Genomic DNA, 23,906 nt, shown 5'->3' with positions numbered 1-23,906 from the left:
CCAGCCCTGCAAAAGCTGCACACTTGGGTTTTTAATAGGACTCTCATTTACTCTGAGTATGCATGGGGCACTGAGTAAGTCTTCATCCACTGAGAAAAGGTGCCTTTTAGATTGCCCTTTGAGCAAGCAAACAGCCTGATATTTTTCCCCTGCTGCTTTGTGTAGGGGCCTCTCCTTAATCACGCCCGACTGCTGAGGGATAGGTTTCCTTTGCAGCTCAAGTGGTCTGTAAAGGAGCACGCTCCTTTATGGTAGGGCCTCTCAGTGCACTTGGGATGTACGGGGGGCTGGTTATCTTACCATGATGCACCTTCTCTTTCGAAGGTGTGCAAAGGGTATTGCGCTTGCTGGACTGGCAAGTAGGCTAAGCCTGCTTCATCAGAGATTTCTTGTGTTGATTTAAGTGATTGATTGATTTTTTTTTTTTGTCTTCCTCCATCTATGAAATGGGAGTAACCGAGCTGCAGTGCTTACCGCTGCTTGAGAACGACTCAGCTGTGAGGTGAGGTATGCAGGCAGGGCTGGCAGGTGGAGCTTCTTGGCTTCACTTCCAAAGGCTGTGGATGTGATCTTTGGAAGAAGTTTGCTCCTCATGATCCAAGAGATAAGGCTAAATACCAAAGTCCTTTCAGCACTCACTTAATACTGTCAGGACTGGTCAAGATCATGAAGCTTGTGCTGATTCAGGCCTGGTTTGACTGGTGCTAGAATTTGACTCCTGTATGATATTTGAAGAGTAAACCAATATTAACACTTTTCACTTATGATCTTAAGTATTCTTGATTGGGGTGGAAGAACCTGCCTGTATCAGTAGACAAGAATAAAAGTGGAAGTACCTATGCCAACACTAATTATCATCATAGACCTTCTGATTGCAATCTCCTCTAAGTTTTTAGAAAATGTCAGTTAGAGGAGGATGAAAGAAAATGAGTGGGATCCTTCCAAGCTTGGTGTTAAGATACGATACTGGTGTGCAAGTCTCTTGGCTCCAGTCTGTGGTGCATCTTGCATGTGGGGAAAAAAAGCAGGCGATTTAATGCTGTTATGAGGTATGCGATAGATACTAATAATTAGTAGTTGGGCAGGTCCCCATTCAGTATAAGTGGATATCGCCTCACTGCCTCAAAAGAGCTAGAGTGACTGACACTATCTGTGGTTTTGGCTCTTAGATGCATCTTCTGTACTGATGTTGGAGGAGGAAGTGTAGCAGAGTCACTTGAAGAGGGAACAAACCCAATTACCTGGGCTAGCTGTACCTATAAAGCTGTAACTGCTTTTCCTTCTCCTCCTTTTCTCCCTGGTACATAAAGTACGTGGCTTTTTACCTCTTTTGAACAGCAAATTAATCCAAGTTGTACTGTTTTGTCACCTTTCACCTATACAGTTGTGTCCCGATGAATGAAGACCATTGATTAGTTCATGGTTAAAAACCGTTCTGGGAGTCCTAAGCACCTCTGAGCAGCGAGTGTGTCACCTCCAAGTCAGGTAGGTTGGGCTCTTGATAAAAAGTCTTGCAGAATTGCTAATGATGGGTCACCTTTTTTTCAGCTTGTTTTGAAAGCAGGTGTGAGAACATAGATTCACAAGCCCTAGAAGACACGTGGGCTTACACTGTGCAGTGCAGGCTTGTCTGTGTACATTATCGGTGTTCCTTGTTGTTTCTGAATGAGTGATGCCATAGTTTGTGATTCTTGGTGACCAAAACGCATGACCAATGACATAAAATAGACTAGGTCAGCTGTGGAAACATCACCTGTGTCCCAGTTCTGAAAAAGAGGAGCTCAAGGCAGACCTACTCACATAGGTTTTTTATAAGATTGGAGAAAAAAAAAGCTTTCAGGTAATGAAAATCTTGGTAATTTTTTCCTCAAGACTAAATTACGACAAAAACAGATGACAAATGACATGAATACTCTGTAGGATAGTAGGGGCTCTATGAATTGTATCAGGCTAGTCATTTTTGAACTCTCTGAGCAGATTATGGCTCAAAATATTTATTCAAAGTATTAATTTTTGACAGAAGTGTTTGCATGCATGTGGTTTTTAAACATGTGACAATCCAAATTTTATTTTGCTAGTTTTTATAGGTGATAGAAAGCTCAATAGTTTGCCTTCTCTGTCAAGATCCATTTTCTGTGCTTATCTAAAGTATCACTAGTCACATTAACACTTCTCTCAAAAATCACACAAACAATTTAATCGTTTGCCCTTTGTGCAATTCTCTTGATACTTGGATGATGAAGAACATGCACCAAAAGGGAGCAGAAGAAATTGAAAGGAGTGTTTCTTCCAGCTTGCTTCCAGCTCCGTTACTGACAGCAGTATTCACAGGAGTATTTTAGATATCTGCCAGCAAACACACAACTGTGGGGTATCCCTGAATGCTGATTAAAAGTGATTCTTGCTGAGGTTGTACAACCAGTCTGAGCTGTGAAGAGTGGAGCTAAAGGTCATTACCACACAAAGCTGGAGTTTAATTGCTTCTAGGTAACATACAAGAAGCCTTTTATTATTGGTCTTGTGAAATCTACTCAAATGCTGTTGAGTGATAAACATGAACCAAACTCTAACCCTTCAGCCTAAATAATTGCCTTAACAGTAGTAAAGTTTGGTACCAGGATATTATAAGTCATTTTTACTGTGCTAAAGCATTTGTGTAAGAGGGATGGATATGCAGTTAAACTGTTTAGATCAGTTTAGATCAGTCAAAAAATATTTGACATTGATCACTTCTGTTCCATCTGATAAGAATCATAGATGAAAAATTAATGAAGCTGTCTCTGCATAATCTCCAACAAAGTAAAGCCATTTCTATCTCAAGAGCACTGAATGACATGTATTGCATGTTAACTCTGGAGACCATCCAGCACACATTCTGCCTGGCTGCATGGCTGTGACAGTAAGGCTCTGATGAAAGTCTGTGGACAGATTAAATTATCAGATCTTTTCCTTCTCTAAAGGTTAATGCCATAATGGAGGTTGCTCAAACATGAAGTGGGCAGAGACAATGGATACAAACGAGCTTAGATCCAGCTTGCAGGAACTCATGATGATTTCATGGTATTTAACTGCTGATGAAAATGAGAGCTGCCTACCAAAGTTGAGGGTCTGCTGACATTTTGAAGCTCAACACAATTTCATTGTTGTGTCCATGCAGAGCTTGGCTTCTGCATCAACTCCAGGCTTTCAAAGCCAATCCTGAAACACGATCCAAACGCTGAAGCTTCTGATTCATTTGTCCAGTAGTTTTCATAGTTCGGCTCTGTTTAACTGAGCGTTTTGCTGTACTTAACCTCCCCTGCTGACAGGATAAAATGTGGGCAAGAGAGGCAGACATGACAGCTTATGAACAGAGACTTTGACTATTGACCATTCAAACTGGAAGTAAAAAACCGGAGCAAATCTTTCTTAGTGACTTTAGACTTTGGATCTACGGACTAATAAAAGAGAAAAAAGCTAATGTTCAAAGTGAGCAATATCTGACGTGTAATATTTAGATGAGGAAAGTTTAAAGACCACTTGGATTGCTTCTAAGTGTTATCACAGTGCTGTAATTTGTTTAGGTGATTAAACTTCTGTTGAAACAACCAAATTCCATTTTATAGTATAGATAGCCATGAAGATTTTATTTGTCAGTGTCAATCCTGAGTAATTTAGCTGAACAATAGAGCCAGCAATGAATTTTTTTTTCTAAGATACCATGCTTTTGATGGTGAAGTAGTAACCACATTGGTTTGCTGAGACGTCTGTTACAGTCCTTCATGTGTTGTGTCTTGGACCTCATCTGTTCACCTGTGTATAACACAAAGGACAAGCCATGGAGTTCTGATATTCTGAGGAGCTCTGATCTGATTTGCCATCCATCTCTGATCTAGAAAGTCTACATTATAGGGGCTCTTTTTATTCCTTCTACACTAAAGATAATACCATTGATGTTGATGAGGTGCCATTATAAACCGCTACAGAGCTCAGCTGTAACAATCAGCCTTTAAAATATAGCAGATCTTCTGCTTATACATTGTTATTGGAACAATGCAGAATGCCTGTAATGTTCAGAAATCTTTTCTTTCTACCTGGGCTTCAGCTTAAGCCTTGACTGAGTTAGTTTTGTCCCAGTTGAAGACCAGGTTGAATATAAGAAGTTCAAGATGTGACTTGGGAGATAAGGTATCCAATGCTTTTGTGATTTAATTCTATGGTCTTCATTAGATGCATAGATTTAAATGACCGAAGAATTATGCTGATGAGTACTTGCATGGTCTTTAATTTCCAAAGTAATTGTATGTATTTCTTTAGAAATCTGTTGAAAGAGACCACTGGAGCTAAATTTTAGATGGCTTTCAAGATCATCGTAGTGCAAGATCACAAAAAGAGACAATGCTTTAAATTGTGGATTTAGATTTTAATTAAGCCTCTTTTGCTGAAGTTGCTTATTACTGATGAAGGCACTTGTGTTTTGGTGCCTAAAAGTAGGTTCAGAAATTTAGGGACTGTGATTGAGGTCGTTTCAGTAGCACATGTGGCTTTTCAGGGTTGTGGAGATAAAGAATTGTCAAATTCAATTTTGTGCCAACTGAAGCTACCAACCTTGAAAAAACCATTTGCTTGTCTAAAAATACGTAGGTGTATATTGCAGTTCAGGGGAATACATCGAGAAAAAAAAGGTAGTGATATTCAAATTCAGGCAGCCAGTATTTGCTGTGGCTAGGTAATAACTCCTGGGTCATGCTTAGTAAGGGTTTGGAATGAGGTGAGTAAATGATTTTGTCTACCTGATTAATCAGTATATGATGTGGGGGTGTGTTAACATGCTCTAATGCACTTCTATAGCATTTACACTGCAGTCACTGCAATAGACTTGCAAAAGGGGGTGAATGTGATGCTTTTTGGTTTAGCCACAGCAAATATAATCCTCAAAAGGTATTAGCCTGTGGGAAGTCCTGAAATATCACTAAACAGACTTGTCATGGTGAGCACCTAAGCACAGACATTTTACTTGAATTTCCATTGTGTTCAGTGGACCTTCTCCTGTGTTTTAAGCTGCATGTTTCTGAGATTTAAGTTGCTACAGAAAGAGAGGACTCTGCAATAAATATGTGACAAGAACAGTGATTTTTCTTGCATTGGGGTAGCAGCAGAAGTACGTGCCGATGTAGGGCATAGTTGATTCTGGCTTGGGTAGGGGGTGGATTAGAGCACCTGAACTTGCAGCTCATCTTGTAATGATTCTAATGGCAAATGAATTCAAGATGAAATGTGTCACATAAAATTCTACACCTTTTGTGACCTCGCGGTTTGAATTGCAATCACTTAGTTACCTTTGGCTGATAACACTTCTAGATCTTACGCAGCAACCCACTGAGATGGCTATTGATACACTGCTGAGTTACCTCAAGACCTGGTTCCCAGCCCCAAACAATTCAGAAAGGACCTGCTGTTCATGTAGCAAACTTTTCTTAGAAGATTTCAGGCAGGGTAGATGACTGTGTTTTGTTGGCTGCCTGTTCAGGGAAAGTTCAGACATAGATTATTTGGGTTACATCTTCTGTTTCAGAGCATGTGGGATATTTCATGTGAACAAGATAAAATGAGACTCAGTGACTGTACCAGTAAACCATGCTGGATTTGTTCCTGATGACTAATGAAGAAATCATAGCACTGAAAACTTTGTTGAAAAGAGAAGAATTACAGAAAGAGGAAAAAAAAATACGGAATAAACAGAATGCAAGAGAACAGAAAATGTATTCATGCTGACTGTAAACAGACAAGCAGCCTATCCTGCCTTGGTAGTTTCATGCCCTTTGTCACCAGTGGTATTGGACTACCTGAGAGGTCTTCATTGTGTAAAAAAATTTGAAGGCCAAAGAAAATTATTTGGGCAGAAAAAAATGCCTGCAGATATTTGGAGCAGCCATTGGCGGCCCCTTTGTGCAGGACACTGCTGGTACCCTGAGCAACATGTAGGGCACCAACTGCCACCTACTGCTTCTCCTGGATCTTTTGCTGGTATCTGAAGTTGTTTACCTAGGTTGCTGGAGGATTTGGAACTTCTTGGTTGCATTCAGTTTCAAAGCAAATTAAACCACCCATCTTGCATAAAATGCGTGTTATGTCTGATGGTGGACTGAGCAGAGTGGCATGTCCATTGCTTCACAAAGCCGTATGTGTTCATTCAGTTCTCACTGGAGAACCAAGGGAAATATTTGAAAAGCAAACAAACAAAAAAACCAAAGCAAATAAACCAAAACTAGTATTGCCTTCATTCTCCTCTATCACCCGCCAGACTTTTCTATCCAGGAAGATAATTTCTACCCTGTCTAAATCATATGCGATGCAACCTCTGGCGTAGAGAGATGAACAACAGTAACACTGAGGCAGCTTGCACTTCAGTGCTAGTGGTACTTGCCTCATCTCTCAGTTACTGTTATACTGCATTCCTTGTACCCATTTGTTTTCTTTCCAACTGAAGTGTGATAAACAGTACATGACAAACCATAAATCTGACCTGCCTTGAGTTGCAATATATGAGTCCATACTCAGGATGTCATTGAAACAATTAAACCAAAATGCTCTGATTAATTAGGATTATTTAATTAAATCTGGTGACAGGCAAAGAAGTTGGAGCCAGCAGAATAAAAAAAAAAGGAATAAGAGGGAAGTGCAGTGTCTGTTGTACTGCTGTATAGTGACAGTGTGATCTTAGTGTGCTCTTCAACACCCAGGAAGGACTCCTCTCTGCTACAGTGCTGCAATAGCTCTTGCTGTGAAGAGCCTTGCCAATGATTTGGTGGGCCAGACACCTTTGAGCCTGTTGTGGTGTTTCAGGCACCTTGGAACACTTCCCACCCACATGGCAGCCAGACGCTGGCCTCAGCTATGCAGACTGCCCTCAGCAGTCGCTTCAGACCGGTCATCCTTAGGTAACCATAACCTGGCTTTTGTTTATGCTGATTGTTTGTGATGCCAAGAAGCCTCTTAATGCTTTCACCTGTCAGGTTCGGCAGGAGAATGTTTCAGCCCTTTTGGACCAGATTGTTCAAAAGCAGCTGAGGTGGAGTATGTGTTTCTGCAGTTTGCTTTCCCCACCCCCGCCCAGTCCTGTGATTCTGGGGCTCTTTTATTTGAGAATAGTGCCTGGACCAATGTCTTCCCAATTTCAGTGGGAAGTGCTGGCGTGGGAGAATGTTTTGCGTAAAATCTCACTCAGACTTGCATCTGTCATCCTTGGTAAGACCCAGTTTGACTGCTGCTTTCCAGTAGATGCAGAAATACTATCTTCCTTTTCCAGGCTTTTCTGGAGGAATGCACTGGGGGGAAGACTATTGTTCTGAGGAGCCAGGAGGATTTTATCAAGGAGCTCTATCCTCTCTGACATGTTTCTTCTGCCTCTGAGCTCACAGCTTATTGCAGTGTATGCATCTCAGAGTATGATACTCAGATACTTTCTCCCTCAGTAAAAAATACTGACATACTAGTGACACCCCAGTGTTCCTGCCGGTAGTTGCTAAACTGACACGAGACTCTGTGACAACAGACTGGGAAACTTGGGGTGGGGAGGAGGTTGAAACTGCTGCTTCTGTGTAAGGTTTTTGTGTTAGTTAACAACTGTTAACACGGTGCTCCTGTGACTTCTCATCTGCTTGTGGTGAGACCTGCCTTTGATGTGGATTGCTTTGTGCCTGTGCCAGATATTGAAGCATGTTGCTTGTGCTGTGAAGTTGGTATTTTCTGTTAGGAAGCAGGAGGGAAGGGGGCTCATCTGTTAGTTGTAACAAATGACAGAAGGAAAAGCACTTAACAGCAAACCCAGACAAGTGGTGCTCTTCAGCTGTACTGAGCTCTTGAGTCCTCAGTGGTTGCTACCAAAGGCTTTTTACAGTCAGCTCTATCATTTCCTCTTAGGAGGAGCTGATTTCTGTTCAGGGTGTTTCTTATAAAGTACCTTCTAGAAGATACCAGTGTTTAAAGCTGGTTGGGAAGGGGGTTTCTTTTTTCTCTAGCAGTTTCGGAAAACTGTCTTAGTCCTATTTTGCTTTGAGAATATTTCAAACCTTAAAAAGCAATAGGACCATTTTAGCCGAAAAGAAATGTATTATTTTTTCTGAGATGCTGAGCACAATGTCTTGGCACTTCCCAGCTGAGCCTGAGTGTTTTGCAATAAGATTTGCCACAGTTGATACAAACCTGAGAAATACTTTAACTAGTCAGAAGCAGGCTGTACCTTCAGCCCCAGTCTTGTACCTCCCGGGACTGTACGTCAGGCACTAGGTCATGCTGTCTCAAGCACCTTTTAAGCCTGAGGTGGCTATTTCATCCACACTGCAGTGTGCACTGCCAAGATTAATCTCTGCACCATGGGATGATACTGTCTTTGAGGCCACATGAGGTCCTGACTGTTGCCTCTTCTTTGGCGCACAGCCTGCTCCTTTTTTAACCTTTGAAAAACAACACCTGCCGTAGTATGGTTTGCCCCAAGATGCTGCTTTGAGCTTCGCTGACTGTCTGTCTGTAGCTTTAATTGAATTCGCTATGACTGCAAAATCACAGCATTTTGACTCACTCTGTAGCAATCCAAAGAAGGTACTTTTTGGTGGAAGCATGCAATAGGATGGCAGATGCTAGAAAATATTCCTGCAACACCACGTCTCTGTTTATAACTGGTAACATCCAACTTAAAACCTTCCTTGAAGCAATTATGGCATCCAAGCAGGGCCCATGTCTGTTGTACATAATGCAGTCTGTCCCTCTGATTGCGGGACAATGCAATAAGTGCTATAAATTCTATAAATGTCAAATCAGCGTCATCAGTCAGAAATGGATCGTTAATTATATGAGTATTTGGCAGATAATTCTGAATAACACAGGAACGTGTGAAAAGTGTTAATCTGTTCAGTCACTTTGTAAAGACTAAAAACTGCTCGAACGGTACCTGCTCCGTGTGCTGTGTATGCTCCACAAAAGGACTTGTTCTGCGGTAACACCCTCTTTTCTCCTCTTCTGGATGCTGAGATCCCAAGCTTACTCATGTTCCAGCCCATGGTGTGCAGCACAGGTCATTGCAAGACTTCCTCCTGATATGTAGTCACATACCATACTTCATTTTAAACACCCACATATTATTGTAATACCTTTGGTGTAAGTAGTATCATTAATTATTTAATATCGAAGTGATAAATCCAGATCCCAGCTTGTTGACCAAATGTAAGGAGAGGGTCCCATATTCAAAGGTAGAGCAGGAACTAATGTAGAAGGTGTTTTACTTCAGCCTCCCAATAAAGCTGGAGAAGAACCCAGGGCTCTGGAGGTTCTGCCAAGTGCTGGAAAAAATTAGTTTTTCTTTACTTTCCTTCTCTTCTGTTTCACTCAGAAGTGGCACACACTGGTGCTTTTAATTATTTTTTTTCCAGATTAAGTTTTTGCAAGAAGATAGATTAGGAAACACTTCTGTAACACACAGCTAGATTTCATCTCATTTGCATTCTCTTTATGTCCAAATTTTGCAATCCGTATTTAAAAAAATAATAATGAAAGAAAACAAACAAGCAAACAAACAAAAAACCCCCACAAAACCCACTTAGTTCTATGTAGCCACTGGTGTAGTTTATATTCCTTAGTACTACTTCATTATTAAGAAAAAAATCAGCATCTCTGCCGTTGCTGCAATCCTCCTTTTTTCTTGTGGGTTGCAGTGCTGTTTGCTTTCTTGCAGTCTTGCAGTAAGTCCATGTGCTCTTCAAAAATACATACCAGTATGCACTGATTCATTATCTCACAGGTTTCCATGTATAAAATAGTTGTCAGAAGAGTTAGGAACTTAGAAATCCTTCTTTTCCCTTCTCCATCCCCTTTCTTTTTCCCATCTCCAGACCCAAAGCGCAAATGCACAAACCAAGTGATCATATGGTAGCAGTCAAGACTGGTACGTGGAACTAGGTATTCTAGAGAAGGTACTCCTCATACATAAAGCCATAAAACTCCCCTAGCATCTCTTAATGAGCTTACTACGAAAGACCAGAACAGGCATTGTGTCACAGGGGAGAGCAGAAGAGATCAACAATATCACTGAAGTCTTAACTCTGTGGCAAGGGGGAGCTGTTAACATCCCAACATCAGCTAAGCACCTTTGCCCAAGAAGTGGGCGAAGCAAGCAACATTTTTTTTTTTACTTAGTTTTTTTGACTTCGGTCACTCACCTCTTTCGGTAGAATATCAGTTGTTGTTTCTGTAATTTCCTTAGCACTGTCGTTAGCTTCTCGCTCTTTGCTATTCAATCTGCTTACTCAACCATCTTTTATACTGTGACAGCTACACCCTCACATAATAACAACTTGTTTTTATGCACTGCATTCACCTTATGATTTACCCAGCCTACTCACAAGCTTACAAACCTGAAAACACTGTTTTAATGGGACACTGCCTACCAACTGGTTTTCTAGTCTGTTAGTTGCATGTTTTACGTGCTTACAAGATCATCTCGACTGTGGCTTCAAAGATCTATAGCAGATGGTATAGATTTGCTATAGATCTCTATGGTGGAAAAGAATTTCAGTCTGGAATGGATTTTTTCCCATTAAATTGCAATGATGTGGAGAAGGATTTTCTCAATGAAGCCACTTTTACAGAAGAGACTTTCCGTATGCTTTTCAGACACTGAAACTTTTCTAATGGAGGTTCAGTGCCAAGAGTTAAGACAGAGTTTAAAGCTGAAGTAAATAACCTGTTCATACAGAAAGCCCTTGTGGCTGTTGTTTCCAGTCATCTTAAGACAATGCATTTGAGTGACTGCCAGTTATGTGGATTTCTGCTGGATGCTGGGAGAAGTCCCCCTCAATTCTTCCCCAGTTTGCATGGCCTGAAGCTGGAGCAGTTGCCTGTTGCTGCAGAGATTGTTCTTAAACAAAGTGTGGTCTGTGGCTCTATGCTCCAAGGGATCTTGATGTAGTGTTTTAATAAGCCTTTCTACTGAGTCCCGACAATGTCCAAGAACATGCTAATGCAGCTATTCCTGCTCATGTGTACCTTGCTGGGGTCAGGTTGCAGGGAGTAATCTGCAGTTCTCTGTGCTGTCACAGAGTTGGTATAAGTGGCGTGACATTCTTTTGTGGAAGAGTGGTTAGCTTTCATCGTGCATCATTTTCATGTGCTCAATTACTTTTTTTATTTCTTATTGGCCTTCTTTTCCCAAGCCAAAATATTTTTTTTTTTTTAATCTTGATACAGGGACACATCATAGGAAAGAAATTGATATCTTGTTGATTGCATAAGAGTTACTTAGGTAGCACATGATCCCATGCAGTTACCTCTGTTTGTCCTCTGCTTTTAGTCACTATCAGCTGTTGCATCCTCTAACTATCCTGCAAGCTCTTCAGTTCCCTGGTCCCTTCTGGTGTGAATGTCAGGCCAAAAACATTGAAATTTAGTCTTTTTGATCTGGGTATTCCAATAATACAATGAACAGCAGTTTTTTGACAGAGGAAGTTAGACAAGTGTATATGGGTTAAAGATCCAGAAAAAAAACATGACTATAGCTTTTTGTAAAGCTTAAGAGGTGCTGTGTGAAAATCATCCTGAAACCATCATGGTAAAGAAGACATCCATTTTCTTGATTTCAAAATGGGAAGTTAGTTGTATTTCCACCTCTAACGGGTAGGAAAAATGCTGGAGATGGTCTATGAAAAAGACAGGATGTTTCACAGGATATAACACTGCTCAATAGGTGAAAATGTAGAGTGCATAAGCTACTGAATAAAATTGCAGGGTGTTTAGACTTCGCCTGCTTGAACCAGTGAAGAGAAGGTATGTGTCTGTAGGTCTGAGAAGCCCCCCCAACCCTTGTTCTTATTCTTTGCTGCTCTGGAGTGAATTTCTTTTGCTGTATCCTACCCAAGGATAACAGCAGTAAACCTCAGCCCTGCCAGCGGGAGTAAGGTGGTGTGAGCCATTTCACTTTCCTAACGGCTGAAGACATTGGCTCACATTTGTTCCTGAAGGTACAAGAATGCCGCCAGATAATTGAGTCACGGCATTTAAAAGCAAGCTTTATTGGTTGATCTGTATATATGCATGGCTGGCAGACTTTCTTCCGTCAGCAGCAGAGAGGTGGAAAGTCTACAGGACAGCTTTTCACTTCCAAAATTCCTCTCTGGACAAGGAGTTATCTGGCTGTATTGTAGGTGGAATTGTGGAGGGTAAGGATTATCTTCCTAATATGAAGATTATTTGATTTATGGGTTTTGTTATGAAATGTGCAGGCTGACTGTAGTGAAATGTTTTCTTCGCCTGGTCTTCCCTGAGATTAGTGCCCATTGTATGAACTAGTTACGTGGGTGCTCTTATGTAATGTGAAGCTAACAATGATTTGGCAGCACTTTGTGAGTCTAGTAGCAGCACCTATGGAACAGCCATTTCAGCAGGCCAATGGTAATCTGCAAATTGCTTGTACTTTTTGGAGCTGATATGTCACAGCTTTACATTGAAATTTGAAGGCAGCTTTGGGGGTGGAGAGTAGAGAGAAAGGGGGTTCAGCCGTTCCATGTCAGCAATTGGAGAAGTGATCATCACCAGTATTGCACATTCCTGAGAAAAGTAGGCTTTGAACCATGTAGTTGCAGATAAAAATGGAGATAAATCAGGAAATCTTTCTTCTCTCTAATTTTGTTCTTTCATGCCATAACTGTAAAAAATTAAAATTTACATGCTTCCAAACTGCCTTCATTGGCTTGGTACTTCCCAGTGTACTCGATAGACCTTACTCAGTTGGTGAACTTCAGTTATGATATCATCAATGACATAAAGCTGTTAAAAGTTAGCCTTACAAGGTTTTCTCAAGGAGAAAGTATCTGCAGTTGAGGTTTTGAAGAATATTCCAAATCTAGTAATACTACGTATATGGAAGCCTCAAAAATGTGGGCTCTAATCTTTAATTTTGGGGTTGCTCCAAATTCTTGAAGAACTTAACGGAAGAGCTGGGGAAATACCTGGATCAATGCATTTACTCTGGGTATGAATTTGTCCTGTCAAACACAAAATCACAGCTTTTGTGATTTATGCCAGGTTTGGTAATTTTTCAGTTGTATGGCAACTGTATTAGATGATAGCCTACAATTTCTCTTGGAACTTGATTATAGTACTATAAAGTATGAAAACAACTGAAATCTGTGGGGGACCAATAAAGCCAAATGGATCTATGAAATGAAAAGCAGAAGCCAATGGCAACTGTGATTACTGAAGACTATAGAACAATTCAGATTTGGACTACAGAATAACTTTTGCCTTCTATTTTCTGACACAAAAGAAAAGGCCGTCTTCTTGTCACCATCTGTAGGGTACTTTTTTGGCCTTCTGACTGAAATGTCCCTATGTTTGTATATGATCAGACAGCAAAGCTAGACAACGTCCTTCTGTGACACTTCTGTAAAAATTGTGTCCCCTCTACAGCGATTAGCAGAAGTACTTTATGAACGTCCTCTGGCTGGACCTCTGCTGTATTACCTGGAAGCTGACCTGAAGCTGCTGAGTAGGATTAAGCAGATGAATTGTGGACCTCTGTGAAAAACCAGGCCAGTCAATGTCACCATTGCTGCTAAGCTCAGATACAGCACAAAAGATGCCAGCCTTCACCAGGAAAATGTCAAGTACATATCACCTGCTGCTAGAAGTAAGTTTCAGTTTAAATACAGTTTTCCTTTGTCTGTCAAATGTGTCGGTGGTACTCTTGCCAAGTGTCAGCAGGAACACCTTAAGGGAGCAAAAATAAGTACAAATCAGCTTGGCTTTATAAGAATTTTACTTAGCTTTTCTTACCTTGAAGGTAAGAAAGTGTTGTGCTGAGGCAAGAAAGGAGGGTAAGGCACAGCACTTGTCTCTTATACTATGGGATATAGAAATGGGATAGTGCTGCAAGGGGTGATTATTTCCATAGCGCATACTTGGCTTTTAACAGTAAATAAATGCTTCCTAGTGCGTTATGGTTAATATTCAAGTGTGTAATAAACACTTGGTCAAAGGCTGTCAGTTTTTGAGGATATATGTGGTTCCCAAAGACTATAGCACTTCCAAAACTGTGTGGACTCCGTCCTTACTGTTAGCTCTTTAAAGGATGATTTTTATTTTTTACTAGCTCTTGCAGAAAGCATGTGAGACTTTATAAACTGGAAATGTTCCTCTGCATGCTAGAATGCAGCTCAGGTACCGTGCTGTTAGTGAATATCGAGAACTTCTGTTGTGACTAATACTGCAACCACCCTCTTCACAATTTATTTTATGGACTTCATTATATTAAACACTTTAGTAGTGTGGTGAAGTCAGAACACTCAGCAAGGATTACTGTGTGCCTAACGCTGTGACACAGAGGCAAATGACATCTCCATCTAGAACAACCCGTAGCTTAAAAATGCAATTCATCCACACAGAGCAAAACTATGAATCTAAATGGGTATCTGATCCAGTTGTTGGAATATCTCTAATTAGGATGTCTGTACTCAGGACCATTTCATAGCAGTCTGCATCTGAGCTCTGTAGGAATCTGCTGTGTGCATCTTGCAAGTGCAGTTTATGGAAGCTGTGGTCACTGAAGGCCTGCCTCTTATGTAGTTTCCAAACTCATTGTTATGTCATTTTTAAAATGCATATATATTATCTTCTGTCATGTTACCTCAGAAAGACGTATAATTCTATATTGCAGCAATAGACGGACCAAGCACAGGCCATAGAGTCTAGCCAGGTAAATTATACACAAATAAATGATATTTTGACAGACTTCTTGCTGGCATTGTACTTAGCCCCAGGACTGTGCTGATAGTATGAGCTGCTTTCCCCTGTGTTTGGTGCATCCTAACTGTGCAGGAAGAGGACTTTGCTCTACTTACTGTAGATTAAGCATTTTGCTCTTACCTGGGGGGAGGGAAGGAGAAAAGTGTTCACATGTGAAACTGGGAATATAATAAACTCTGACCTAAATCACTCCCGCACATGACATTATCATCCTTACGGGTCCCTTCCAACTTAAGATATTCCACGATTCTATGTGACTGCACATTCAGTACTTCAACAGGACAGTGCAAATCAGAGCAGTAACTTCCTGTCCTTCCCGAACTGCAGAAAAAGTGACACAAGTTGGACAATATAAGTAAAAGCAAAAGATCAGAAAGAAGGCAGAAAACTCTCCTCCTCCACCTGCTTGGAGCCAGGTCAGAGTGAATCAACAGAAGATGAGAAGGCAGAAACTGCATTCTATTAATTGCCACAATGGTGAGGGTTTGTGGTTAGAAAGGTGGGCAATGCTAGGGTTGGGCTTATGAAGAGTGTTGGGCGATGTGTGCGTACCTGCCAGGTTGCTGATTGCCAGAGTGGAGCAGGAACAGAGTCTGCCCTGGTCCTCCTGGGCTTTCCCATGACTCACCTGTTTGTGTAGGACTTAAACCATCCCTGCTTATCAGCATTAGTTAATGCCCACTGTAATGAGGTGGTCTCCCCACCCACCCGCATTCTCCAGACACTGGAGTAATAGAAATAAAGCCTGTACCTGTGTCTCTTCCTTGGGAAAGCTCAGGAGGCAGCAGTTACTCCTGGAGTCTCAGGTGCTGGACTTTGACAGATATTGTCACTAATTCTGGGCATGAAAACTGGGATATTTTCCCTGAACGGTGAGGGGTGGGGCAGACTTTGTTCTTTATATTGTTGCTTTTCCCCATCGGAAAATTCTAACTTTTACAGAAATTTGGGGGGAAAAGAAATGGGGACAGACTTTTTGCTTTCTTGAAAAGTCTCACAGTTTGGAAAGAGGAAGAAATACCCTTTTCCATTTTTAAAAAAAATGGGAAAATGCTCTCTTGTACAACTGGGAGTTGCCAAATTCCAAGATACTGATGGAGCTCTGGGCTTTCAGAAAAACACTGCCAGAAAAAAAAAAGTTCTTTTTTAATAAATATTTTACAGACTTTAGTAAAAATTTATTTCAGCAAATTAGTTTTTCTCCACAAAAGGAGAAGAGAGAGAAGTTGAGAGGATGAATGAAGCTGTTTCTTGTTGTCTTTAGTTGTCACCGCTACCTTGTTTGCAGATGTTTCTCTGCTTGTTTAGGTTGCTACCCACCATCACTCAAGAAAATAATTTCCCAGGGATTTTTCTATTACTTGATAGATTTGGTTTGATATTCTGGAAGAGGTTATTTTTCTGTATAGCAAAGAGAAGCCTGTGGCTGGCAATCCTCTCGCACAAAAAGCAGTCCTTTCATGTATTACCTCCAGGCAGTTTACTTTCACAACTATTAATGGGTAAAATAATGATGGCAATTTCCAGCTGCCACAAAGCACTTAATTTTCTGTCACCACAAGATCTTTAACTGATCATCAGCCAACCAATATTCAGCAAGGAATACATATTTATCTACTCAATTGCAGCGCAGAGGGCTTTCCAGGGACACGTCTGTGGTTGAAGTCTGTACGTGTTTGCTATGTGGTGAGAAATTCAATTTGCATAGTATTAGTACTGATCAGTAGCTCTGTTTGTTCTGTGACAAACTGGAAGGGAAGTGACTATATGTGCTTCTTCACTTCCCCCCTCACCCTTGCAATCATTGTTTTAATCTGCAGCTCTTCAAATGTCAGTCACTTATGCTAGAAGTTAAAAATATCTGCTGATGGGAAGCTTGTCTATGTTTAATAGTTTCAGGTCAGCAGCAATGCAGTAAGTCTAACAACTTTTTTATTACATTCTTGTTGGTCAGTAGGAGAAAATCAACAAATAAAGTAATGCATTAAAGTTCTCACAACCCAGAAGTGAGCTGACCTTAATTTCTAGTATTTTCCAGGGGATTGATTGGATTAAATGTTTGAGTTAGTAATTGCATGCCAGAGGAGGGACATTGTTTCTGGTTTTTAGGACATAAACCTGGAAGATGCACTGAGAAGAGCAGTGTTCTCCAAGCCTACGAGTACGTGTTCCTGGTCACCCTCAGCTCACCTGGGGAATTTACTAAGTATTTAGATTTTTTGGAAGACAACTAGGAAAGGCTTGAAGGCACAACTCTTTCACAGCTTCCTTTCTTCAGAGGAAGAGGTTTGATGTTGTGCTCCCCACTTATAGCACTTGCCTAATACGATATTCTAATTAAGCTGCCTCCTTTTCCCAGTTTGTGATTTCCCCAGATTTGCATACCTGAATAAGTTTGTCTCCAACCAAAGTATGTCTGAGGCACCTGTGTGTGGCTTTCAGTCCCCAGGGACTAAGGAATCCCACACTCCATGTAAGAGTGACATAGGACATTTCTAGGCGTTTCTGTTCCTAGCTACTTGAAGAATGATACTAGGTAGTTCGAGATATGGATTTTCAATTAATTATTAAGGTCTGGAATCACAGTTGCATTTGGGACAAAGTTGGAATGTATTTATTGAAAATGAAACTTACTTTTAGCTGAAAATTATTTGGCAAATACCAAACACAGGCAGTATCTCAAGACTGCTGCATTTTTGTTGTACTTTGGTTTAGGATTATTAGTCAAGGTATTGTCATGGTTTAATCCCAAATGGCAACTAAGCACCACGTAGCCGGTTGCTCACTCCCCCCACCCCCCCGGTGGGCCTGGGGAGAGAATCGGAAGAGTGAAAGTGAGAATATTTGCACGTTGAGATAAGAACACTTCAATAATTGAAATAATATAATAATAATAAATTGTAATGAAAAGGAAAGTAACACAGAGAGAAATAAAACCCAAGAAAGACACCACTGAGTGATGCCCAGCGTGTCCCCGAGAGCAGTCCCCTGGCCAGCTTCCCCCTAGTTTATAGACTGAGCATGACGCCATATGGTATGGAATGTCCCTTTGGTCAGTGGGGGCAGCTGCCCTGGCCGTGCCCCCTCCCAGCTTCTTGTGCATCTCCAGCCTTCTCGGTCAGTAGAGCACGAGAAGCTGAAAAGCCCTTGCCTTAGTGTAAGCACTACTTAGCAACAACTATAAAAATCTGTGTGTTATCAACACTATCCTCATAGTAAATCAACAGGGATTAGTCTGCCCTGGGTCTTTTCCATTGAATTACAAACCTTGCTGGAAGACTTTCAGCAGGTCTACAGTAGCTGGTGTAGTGCCCTGATTTAGTCCAAAACTCGGAATAGGAGTGTGGATGTCATGCCTTGACCAAGCTCATTAGCCCAGTTGCTCTGGAGAAAGAAAACACGTTTAGAAAGGCTGCTGAGCAGAGGGGAGAGATGTGGCACGATAACAGGAATTGTACGTCCTAGGCAGGCTGCTTTTGGTGCTTGCCTCCTTGGAATATGCTTTGTGTTTCTTGTAGACATGCACAAGCACTTTTAAAAAGTGATGTAGTTACTCCACCATCTGACCCAAGTTCCACTAAAATCTCCTTTGTTTTCTAAGGACCAGCAAAAAAGCCAGTATAAGGGTCAGGAGAGCAAGTCTTGTCCTGAAAGGTGCTTTAATGCCTTCTCTGGGCTTTGCTGGCAGCTGAAGAGCATTCAGGGAGCACAGATGCCTCAGCCATATCACCCCCCGGTAGATACCACAAGGTGTTCCTCACAAGAGGTTGGCAGTTGATGGAGAAAGAAGTATGGCCACTTCTTCACCAGCCTGGAAGGTACCATCTTTGAGATACTAAGTCATGGAAGTAGCTTTGTTGTCTACGTAATAGCTTGTGGAAGGGCTTTGGTGTAACTGGAGCCTAAACTCATTCAGCAGCAGTTCTTCCCCAGGCAGCCTTGGATCCTGCTGGTTTCAGCATCAGCAGGGCTGTTACCACCATATGTTTCTCAAAAAAACCTTGCAGTACAATATCAGTCCTTTGGGTGTCTGTAATTAACAGCTTATTCTTATGGCATCTGAACAATCTGAGGAGGGTAAAATGTGCAGTTTGGAATCCTCTTGCTCTGCAGATTTTTGAATAGAAGGAAAATGGGAGAAATTAATGGGGGAATGTCCAGCTTAGTATGCAGCAAAGGCACAGAGAAGCTGAGACTGACTGCCTTCCTCTCACCTGCAACTTTAATGTGTTGAATGCTTTGTCTTCCTAGGGATTGCTGGCTCGGTGTACATTGACGAACTGGGAGAAAGGAGCATGTTTTAGAAAAACCTACCTTATAGGAGGCTGGAAAATTTCCACGATCAGTATTCTTCACTCAAATAAAGGTGATTTTTCGATGAAGGAACTATATTTTAGCAGGTTTTTATATATTCTTTTTTCCCCCTCCAAAATATTTTTTTTGGTAGCTTGTCTCCCACTTTCTGAAATTCCTGTACGGAAGAAAACATTCCATTTTTAACAACTTGTGGTGTTGAGCTTCAGATGACAGAGCAGTTTGCTGTGTCCCCCCACAATTCATAAAATAAAATAAAAATGAAAGAAAAAAGATAGTAGAAATGGATTCTTAAATAGCTGTCTGCATCTGCCTGCAGTCCAACAAAATAAATTGCTTCCATCAGCTGGCTAGATGGCTTTCCTCCTAGAGACAGGCCACTTTGTGGACTTCATAATGAATATTGCCAAACTTCAGTTACAAGTGAGTATGTTTAAGAGTCACAAGAACTGAACTGTCAGTCAGGTACTTTGGGGAGCGAGGAAATCATTGCTGTCTTCAAAGATGACAACGACTTTTATAAATGTTTGTGGTGTGCACAGTCACATTAAAAAGGGGGGGAGGGAGGAAAAAGGGGAGCGTGTGAGGTAGGAACTAAGGCTTAGAAGGATTAAGCCTTAAGTTAAAGTTAGTGTCTTCCAGAGTTGGTCACCAAAATAAAGTTGAACCCCGCTTGTGTAATTAGGAGCCCTGAAAATCAGGGCATATCGATTTGTGAGCGAGTTTAAAATTAGTCAAGAGATTAACACCAATCTTGTCAAAGATGTCCTCTGGCCCAGCTCCACAATCATCACCAGGCAATCCTTCATGCCGATTTTCAGAGGCTTTGAGCCCCTCCACTGAAACCCTCTCTGGGAAAGCCAGGGCAAGGACAGCAGCACTGACCAAGCCTGGGTAACACCACACCTCGCAGACACCTGAGCACTGATCAGACCAGTTCCACGGTTGCTCTCTGCTGCCAGAATGGCACAGAGGTGCTGAAGTGCTGCCAAATATTACATGATGGTGAAGCAAGCTGACAATGTGCTGCCGCACTAGTCATGTTATGCTGCAATAATACCTTGCTCCACTTCCCTGTACCTAGAAATAATTGATAAAAGAACATCTTAACCTTGATACTTTTATAAACTCTTAAGATGTTAAGAAATGCCAACAACTGGGCAGCCTCTTGGTAAATTATGCCCAACCCTCAGGTGACAATTACAAAGGAATGACAATCTTATTTCACTCTTGGGATGGAAACCTGGGCATGGATGTTTGCTCAGTGTCTGAGTTACAGTACCCTGGGGCATAGTGTTGCTTTTAATATCTGACCATAAATAGAGAGCTGCAATGGCACAAATATAGCAAGATAATTCTCATCCTGTCATCGAACAGACATAACATCTAACCTGGTTGTTCCTCTGTGGTTACCTGAACCAGTTTCCTCTTGTTTTGTGGTCAGTTCTGTTTGTTGGGGTGTAAAGTTCACTTTTTCTAGAGCCTCTCCTCATAGCTATTCAATTTTTCCTTCTCCTGTCTTTTTTTGATTTATCTTAGGCTAAATTACTTTAAATTTAAAGTTATTCCTAAGACAAACTTCTATAGCAGTCTGTTGGCACTGCTATACCCTTCCTAGCATTTGAGTTTTCTACTTGTTCTTTTATTCTGTTTGTACAGCCAGATCAGGTCTGGGTCTGTGAGCTGGGTCTGGGTCTGTTCTGAGGTACCACTTGGCTGGATGTAGGCGTCAGCACCGAGATCAGCCTGTGGCCTGAGTCACTGGCAGATGTCTGAAGGTAGATGGGACAATGCCCTGTAGCTACAGCAGAACCACCATACTGTGTAGGCTGGTGGGAAACAGGATCACCTCCAGGAGGGAGAGTTTGCTGGATGGAGAAGAGAGCTAGCAAGAATTTCTGAAGCCAGTGTTACCAGATCGTTACATTGCTTGTTTTGGACTATCTTTTCATACAGTCCTTTTTGGAAGTGCATATTTACATCCTGAAGGAGCTATATTTACTGTATTTGCATTGAAACATAGAACACCTGAGATCAGTATAGACAAAGTAATGTATATGTCCTTTTACTAAAGATGTCACCTTTCATCTTTGACGGCTTGTATGGATTTTTGACCTTTTGATAAATATTCTACAAGATTATAGAATTTACCTAAACTTACTAGTAATTCCTTTATTGGATTGCTAATGCTAGATGGAGATCCTATCACTGATTGTAAACTGTTACCAAAAAACCTAATCACACGCATCCCTCCAAGCCTCCCCCACTTCCACCATGCCCAAAATTTCACACAGCTCAGCAAAATTCCTCAGTTTTATTTCAGCAACTGTGACCACTCTTTTTCTCCAGTGTATCTAAAGCATTCACGATACCTCCTTGTCCATTGCATATCTGAAGGATAATTTCTCCTTGTTTGATAGTCTTGTGCAAGTTCTGGCACTGGCACTAATTCCTGCTGGTTCCCAGGTGGCATGCAATCCTCAGCCTGGAAGCTTTCCCAGGTGGGGAGCTGGAGCCCTTTATAGGAAGGACACATCCCTTTTCTTGTTATACACATTTTCAGTCAAATGTGGCTAATACTAAAAGGAGAATAGCTATATGGGGACATGGGATCCCGGTGAACCATGCTTGCTGTGTTAAGTTATCAACAGAATCAAGGACTCATCCATACACCCATCCATGCATGTTAAGAGCTTGTTGGGATGAAAATACAGAACAAAGACTAATTTTCTTCTCTGTGAAAAAGTGGTCAAGAGAAGCAAGCCATGAAGGGTGAGTTTTGCTTGCTTGTGAAAGGCTTATTACCACAAATAGGTTGTAACTTTCACTTGGCAGGTATCAAAAGTGTTTTGTGGACTGTGCAAAATGAGCAGGAGTTGTTTCTTCACCACTCAAATGCGGCTGTTGTAGAGAAGGGAAATAGTAGCCGATGAGCAGCCTGCAACGACAATGTTCAGTGGTTTAGATCAGGAAATGGAGATGATTAATATGCAGCTGAAACCAGGTGCCATGTTAATTAGGCAAATAGTAAGCTAGTCCCCTTTTTTTTTAAATACAGATGGTGGTTGCTTCAGGCATTGCAGGTGACAGAGTGCCTCCTGTTTAGTTTTCTATGTCTGTAATCAACACTCTCCCTACTTTTTTCAAATGTTTGTCAAGCCTCTTCTTGAAGCAAAATAGGTCACATTAATCTTGCTACATATAAAAAGCCTCAAAATAAGCTAAAAAGATAAAATATATAAAAGTGCCTCATCCTTTGCAGTTGTGCTTGCTAAAGGGTAGATAACCCCCGATCTCCCCTCCCTGCAACCCCTTCTCTCAGGTAATTGCATTTCATTCCTTTCAATATCTCGGTATTTTATTATATAATAATCTATGATAGAATTTGTCCAGGATGCAAGCCTACAGCTTTGTGTCTTGCAAGATAGCTGTAGGTTACAACAGCTGTTTTGGGGGACCCTGAGATTCACTGTGTACATGTTTTGTTGCTTTTGCACCTTCTGTAAGCAGCTGGTGGTGGTTACTGTCAGAGGGAGGCTTTTGAATTAGATGAACATTTATTCTGCTCCAGTGAGGCCAGTGATAAATTATGCCAGATGGGAAAAATATTTTATTTCAAAATTATTTCTTCCCTCAGCAAACGACCCCTTTCAACTAGTGCGAAAATGACTACATAATTAGCAGCGCACGTAGCTTCTGCAGAGACATGTGGTAGGAGGACCCAAGCATGATCAAACTATGGCATCTCATGAAAAGGCCTGGAATATGGAACAGACAAGTCATTCCCTCCCATGCCATGAAATCCAGCCACTAGGAGGAAGCTACTGGAGTCTGAACCTATGCACAATATGCTGTGTTGCTTGGCACCAGATGATAAATAAATGTGACCTCGTTGTATATGCCCCGATGGGCACATTAGGATCTTGGACAATACGGTGAGCAAACTGGAAAAATATGTTGAACGTTTGGAAGGACCGGTGCAGTTGGTGGCAGAGAAAAGGAAGATAGGTGAGTTCTTGCCATCAACATTGCCTGGGTTTTTTTGACTGACACTCTGTCCCTTTTCCTCCTCCTTTCCAGCTTCACTGCAGAGAACATTTCATTGCTTGGTGGAGTTGCAACCTGTGTTCTCTCGGCACCCCCCTTCAGTTGGTCAGTCTCCTGAGTGACCTGTGCAGCCTCTTCTATAACATCCTTAAAACACATGGTGTTTGTCACTTTCTGGCTATTGAGCAAATAGTCATGGAATAGCAAAGCTTTTGTTGTGCCTCTTCTGCTGGCCTTGGAGAGGGACCTCTGCTAGAATAACTCAGTAGGCATGTTAGCAGCAAATGCATTTCCATAACCTATTAATGGGTGTGATGACTGGTTTCCCCATCTGCCAAAGAAAGTTGTGAAGTGGTTGAAGATCTCTCCTAGGAAAAAAAAAAAACCACAAAAAAAATCACACACACACAAAATTCTGTTTAGTCCAGTGAAGGACCATTGATATGGTAACTTCAAAACATTTGGGGTTCCCCACACACACTTTTCTTTTCTTTACAATTTGGAAAATAGTCACTGCAGAATTGAAGGCTCAGATTTATTTGCACCCCACACCCCGCATCAAGGATATGCAATGAGAATAGTTGTGCTCGTTTTGTTGCTGAAGGTAGGAACCACTGGTGATGCTATATGGTGGCTAGCAGCCTGCCTGTCCACAGTGGGGTCAGCCCGCTGAAGAAACAGCTGTTATGTCTGTGAAATTCCTGACTGCTGCGATTACTTTTGAGATGGGCCATATACCCAGAGAGAAGCTGAAACTGCATTATTGGCCTTCA

General features: G+C 41.4%; 1 long non-coding RNA gene across 1 annotated transcript; it reads left to right on the top strand.

Moving 5' to 3' along the window:
• The first annotated feature begins 1,384 nt into the window (after positions 1-1,384).
• On the top strand, positions 1,385-23,506 carry LOC142063625 (uncharacterized). Its single transcript, XR_012662814.1, has 5 exons — positions 1,385-1,485; positions 13,438-13,657; positions 18,374-18,590; positions 19,024-19,138; positions 22,724-23,506. It is a non-coding gene; the product is annotated as an uncharacterized LOC142063625 (long non-coding RNA).
• The last annotated feature ends 400 nt before the right edge of the window (positions 23,507-23,906 follow it).

Source organism: Phalacrocorax aristotelis, chromosome 12 (assembly GCF_949628215.1).
Source record: "Phalacrocorax aristotelis chromosome 12, bGulAri2.1, whole genome shotgun sequence".
NCBI lineage: Eukaryota > Metazoa > Chordata > Aves > Suliformes > Phalacrocoracidae > Phalacrocorax > Phalacrocorax aristotelis.
The sequence above is the reverse complement of the archived record's forward strand: the minus strand, read 5'-3'. Positions and strand labels throughout refer to the sequence as shown.